This window comes from Grammomys surdaster, unplaced genomic scaffold (assembly GCF_004785775.1).
Source record: "Grammomys surdaster isolate TR1022 unplaced genomic scaffold, NIH_TR_1.0 165, whole genome shotgun sequence".
NCBI lineage: Eukaryota > Metazoa > Chordata > Mammalia > Rodentia > Muridae > Grammomys > Grammomys surdaster.
The window spans coordinates 1,509,253-1,515,368 of NW_021604613.1; the positions used below are offsets into that span (position 1 = coordinate 1,509,253).

The 6,116-nt window shown below is 36.9% G+C and overlaps 1 pseudogene; it reads right to left on the reverse strand.

The window, feature by feature from the left end:
- Positions 1 to 1,306: 1,306 nt before the first annotated feature.
- Positions 1,307 to 4,265, reverse strand: LOC114619773 (annotated as a pseudogene).
- Positions 4,266 to 6,116: the final 1,851 nt, after the last annotated feature.

Here is a 6,116-nt window from a genome sequence, read left to right on the forward strand (position 1 = left end):
GTATTCTGTTGGTGATGCTTTAGTCTATGACTCCTGATCTCTTTCCTAGGTTTTCTCTCTCCAGGGTTGTCTCCCTTTGTGATTGTTTCTATTTCCATTTTTTAGATCCTGGATGGTTTTGTTTAATTTCTTCACCTGTTTTATTGTGTTTTCCTGTAATTCTTTAAGGAATTTTTGTGTTTCCTCTTTAAGGGCTTCTACCTATTTACTTCTCTTCTCGTGTATTTCTTTTTTTTTTTTAATTGTTCAGCTTTATTTACAAGACAGTGAGGATGGAATGATTGACCAGACCACAAAGGACTCATACTCAGTTGTTATCCTGAAATATAAAACCAGTATTTGATAACAATTATGAAAACAGGACATTCAAAACACACTTTACACCTCTAGGCATATTTATAGGATGAAGAACATGGAGTCTTGGTGGCTCAATTTGTCAAATACTCTAAGTATAATTTTTATCAATTTGTCCATTTGAATTAAATATATAGAATGTTATACATTTTATTGGATATTTGAAGGGTGTAGTACACTCCTTAGTTTCCCTTTGGAATTGATTATTTCTGTCTTCATGAAAGTGTTACACAATACTATATTCTTATAGATTCCCTACTTGTCTCGATCTTGTAATATTTGAGGATGAACAAGTAAAAGTTTAATGAAAACTTTCCTACATAAACACATTTTTAAAGTTTCTCCAAGCATAACTAGTTGACATTATCTAAGATTTGAACACCAATTACATGAAGAGTTTTACAAGTTTTCCATAATCATACTAATTCTCTAGTATGCAACCTCAAGTTTTACAAAGTATACACCCTCATAAAACATTATTAAATGGTTTCTCTGACCTGAAATGAAGTCAAATATATTTTGTCATACATTACATTTATTAAGATTTTCACACATATGCATTCTCTGCTACATTCTAATAGACAGACCAAAAGTAAAGGCTTCACACTTTCAATACATTTACAAGGTTTTTCTCCTGGAAGTATTCCTTAATGAATTGAAGATGATATTTTGTAGAGGATTGTGTCATTCATTTCTTTTATGAATTTTCTCAATTGTGTGATATCTCTGATGATTTCTCATACTGACATAATGGGTAATGAATTTGTCATATTCAATACATTTGGAAGGTTTCTCTCCTGTATCAATTCTCTGATGAATTACTAAGATTGGATTGTCAGGCAAACCATTTTTCTTATTCACAGCATTTGTATGGTTTCTCTCTTGTATGTATCCAATGATGAAAATGTAGATTTCATTTTTCAGTAAAGCATTAGTCACATTCGCTATATTTTTAAGGTTTCTTTTCCGTATGAATTCTCTGATGCCTTTTCAGACTAATATTGCGGGTAAAGTGTTTGTCACATTCACTGCATTTGTAAGGTTTCTCTCCTGTATGAATTCTCTGATGAAGAGTAAGATGGGATCTTTGAGAAAAGTATTTGTCACATTCACTACATTTGTAAGGTTTCTCTCCTGTATGAATTCTCTGGTGAATAAAAAGATAGTATTGTTGAGCAAAACATTTGTCACATTCTCTACACTTGTAAGGTTTCTCTCCTGTATGAATTCTTTGATGACATCTCAGATTGCCTTTGTGGGTAAAAGATTTGTCACATTCACTACAACTGTAAGGTTTCTCTCCTGTATGAATTCTCTGATGAATTTTCAGACTACTTTGTGGGTAAAGCTTTTGTCACATTCACTGTATTTATAAGATTTCTCCCCTGTATGAGTGCTCTTATGAATACTAAGATTAAATTTCTGTGTAAAGCATTTGTCACATTCATGGCTTTTGTAAGGTTTCTCTCCTGTACAAATTCTCTGATCAATACTATGATTGGATTGTTGGGTAAAGCATTTGTCAATACATTTGTAAGACTTCGTTCCTGGATGAATTTTTTGCTGACTTTGAAGATTGCCTCTCTGGGTAAAGCATTTGTCAAATTTCTTACATTTTTAAGTATTGATTCCACTATTGTCTTGTTTCAGCATGGATTTACCTTTAGAGACAAAAACTTTATCAAATTCTGTATTTCTGTTGCATTCTTTTTTCCATTTGTGGATTCCTTGATTGAGACCAATGATGGAACACTCATTTAAATATTTTACACTCTTGTTGTATTTGCAAACTTCTTTGGTGTTCACCATTTTATGCCTTTTTAAATTTGAGGATTGAAGAGAGGCATCTCTGGGGTTGGTTTTATAAGGTGTGCTTTGGATAGATTCAAGAACGATATTGCTAGTTACATTTAGAATTCTTTCCTTTGATATTCACATGCTCATGGACAATGTGCTGGATGTTCTGATTCAAGACTGTCTCATATGATATGCTAGCATTTTCCAAAAACAATAGATTGTTGTAATTCTCCAACATCACATCCATATACAATGCACTCTGAGAAAAATTGAGACATTCCCATTCCTCCAGTGAGAAGTCCACAGCCACGTCCTTAAAGGTTAACAGATCCTGTGGAGTGCTTACCAGAGAAGCACTCATTCTTTCTGTTGTTTTTCTCTGTTTCAAATATTGGAACTCTTCCAAATGGAGGATGTGGTTTTTCTCTGGCTACACTCAGGCTTAACAGAACCTATAATACAGCTTCTTCTCATCTCTACCTTGTTGCAATCCCGTCTTCATTTTTCATTCAAACAAGGCACAAGGCTCCTATCACAACTTCCTGACCACAAGGCAGCTGAAACACATGGAGAATGCTGGAATGGCGGAACTTCCTGTCACTGTGGCCTGGCCTCTTCTTCTGTATTTCTTTAAGGGAGTTATTTATGTCCTTCTTAAAATCCTCTATTATTATCATGAGGCATGATTTTAAATTAGAATCTTACTTTTCTGGTGTGACGGGGTGTCCAGGGCTTGCTGTGGTGGGAGAACTGAGTTCTGATGATGCCAAGTAGCCTTGGTTTCTGTTGCTTATGTTCTTGTTCTTGCCTCTTGTCTCTGTTTATCTCTGGTGTTAGCTTGTTGTGTCTGTAGATTGTCCCTCCTGCAAGCCTGTGTGTCAGTACTCCTGAGAAGCAAGTTATCTCCAGGAGGAATTTGGGTATGGAGTGCTGTGGCACAGAGTAAACCCTGGGGTGCAGATGGAAACCAAAAGGACCTGTCCCTGACTGTTCCTTGGTTCCTGTTTCCTGAGGGCTACAGGGGGGTCCGTCTTGGGCCAGGAATATGAGCAGAAGTGATGGGCTCACCTGTGCTCTCAGGTGTGTCAGCACTCTTGAGAGACCAGCTCTCTGCTGGCAGGATTTGGGTATGGAGAACTGTGTCATAGGGTCAGCTCTGGGGTGCAGATGAAAATTCTACTTTTTTTTCTTTGACTAATGTGTCAATATTTTCTATGGTATCTCCTATGTCTGAAATACTCTCTTCTACCTCTTGTATTCTGTTGTTGATACTTGCATTTGTAGCTCCTGATCTCTTTCCTAAGTTTTTCATCTCCCAGGTCGGCTCCTTTTGTGTCTTTTTTATTGTTTCTATTTCCATTTTTAGTTCAAATCCTTCACCTGCTTGGTTATATTTTCCTGTATTTCTTTCAGGGATTTATTTATTTCTTCTTTAAGGCTGTCTACCTGTTTGCCTGTGTTTTCCTGTATTTCTTTAAGGTAGTTCTTTCTATTCTCCTTAAAGGCCTCTATCATCTTCATGAGGTGGGATTTTAGGGCAATATCTTGCTTTTCATCAGTTCTAGGGTAGCCAAGGCTTGTTGTGGGGAGAACTGGGTTTTGATGGTGTCAAATTGCATTGGGTTCTGTCACTTATCATCTTGCATTTTCCCCTGGCCATCTGGTTCTCTCTGGTGTTAACTGGCCTGTGTCACTGACTGGAACCAGCCTCCTAGGAGGCAGATAGAGCCCTGTGACCTGAGTTAGAGCTAACTTGTCTCCTTGAAGGCAGATAGTGTTGGCCTGTTGTGTCTCTAGTTAGAGCAAGCCTCCTGTGTCCCTAGTTACTGTGGACCTTCTGTGTCCCTGGTTACTGAGAACCTTCTGTGCCCTTTTTTACTGTGGACCTCCTGGGAGACTTGCAGAGTGTAGTTTTGTGGCATGTATAGGACCACTCATCTTGTCTGGGGTGGGATGAGTGGAACAGAAAGTAGGTGAAGTTTAGGGTGGTGTGGTGGGTGAGGGTGGTAGGTTCTGTGTCTGCTCGGCTGTGTAAGTGTCCCAGCAGCTGGAAGGGGTATTTGGATAAAATTCTCACCTGTGTCCTTGGTCACTTCAGAATTCCTGGGACGCATGCAGGTTGCACCATTTGAGTGGGTATTGGCTGAGCTGCTGATCTAGCCCAGGTGGGGAAGTGTGTCAGAAGGAAGTTCTGGTACATTGTTTTATAACTTATTTTATTTAATATGTTTTGTGTTTTAAAATTTTACATGTATATAATATATAATAAAATAATAAAAATTGTTTTATGATATCCAATATCAGATAATGTGAGGTATGTCTGTAGGTAAGTCCATAATGATCCCTTCTCTAATAATTCATAGTTGTAGTAAAAATTATTAAAATATGCACACATATGTACATATGTACAAGTGACTATTTTTAGGTGAGGGAAGGGAGAACTAGTCAAGACTTGAGAACTGCTCAACATCACCTGTATATCAGTGGCATGGAAAAGGTACATCTAGTTTCCTCATGCTTATTCCTCAAAGAACTGAGGCAAATTCTTGTGGATAAGTCTAACATTTTCCTTTTTGTCATTTATCTTGCAATTTTTCTTTGATCATTACTATTGTTGAGGTTTTGTCTTTTACTGTCTATTGTAATGCTAAGTGCTGACCCCCAAACCTGGAGTCTGCAATAGCCCCTGTGACCTGGCCCCCAGTTTATTGTGATTGGTAAATAAAGATGCCAACAGCCAATAGTTAGGCAGAAGAGACATAGTTGAGTTTGAAGTTTTGTAGGCTTGGAGAGAGAGGACCACGAGGAAAAAAGAGGAAGGAAGCTGATAAGAGATAAAGGAAGAACACGGAGGCAGGAGGGAGAAGAGTCTCCATGGGCTAAAGGGCAATAGAACGTGGCCCAGAGGGCTGCCCAATAGGAGTTAAGTGTAGACCAGGTGCAACATAGTAAATAGTAAGTGATAACTTGGGCTTACCAATAAAAAGATAGATTCTAACGACATGGAGGGTGAGCGATGCCCAGCTATTGTGCTGCCTATGGCTTTTGTGTGCTTATGAATACATATATTATCCCTATAGTCAGTATTAAAATTATATTACAATTACAATTATAATACAATTACAGTATTATAGTCAGTATATTTAAAAATGTCTTTCATCTGGAAACATAGATGGCCTAAGGCAAGGAAGATGCCCCATGCTGGGAATTTTTTAATAATTTTTATTACAACTATGAATTATTAGGTAAAGGGCTCATTATGGAATTCATACACAGAAATATGTCACATTTGCATTATCTGATATTAGATACTATAAAACAATTTTTATTATTAGAAGTAGAAATTCTATTTATCAAAATTACTTAGACAAGTTTGGAAACTCCTTTGTACTGAATATTAATGTAAATGACAGTTTATGGTCTTTTGTGTCGATTCTATCTTTGCATCTAAAATTTAAAAATAATGGAGGAAGCCTGAAAATGGGAAAACAAGAGAAGAGTGAACCCAGTAAACAAAGAATGCTGTTTCATTGGATGCATGAGGGAAGATGTTTAAGTAGAGATTCGAGAAAATGCATAGTTTTTAATTAAAGACACATCTGAGATCATTTTTCAAAATGAAATACACAGATACTGAATTAGCATACCAAATTCTCTCTAATATATGAGTGAAAAAATCTTTCTGAATCCTTTTGTGTGCTTGTGAATACATATATATATACTATAATCAGTATTACAAACTCCAAATTCTACTGTGGTGAGTTGGGAAAGTGCCTCAGGTAAGGCCTAGTGGATACTAGGTCAGAGTACATGCCTGGCATTTCTCATCTCTGGATGTTGCATGAGCTGATTGTCAGTCAAGGATGACTGATTTTAAGCTTACTCTTCTAATTTTCATAGACTGGTAACTGTTATGGAAAACAATCTAAAATGCTGTATAAGTTAAACTTAACAAGTATCGGCTG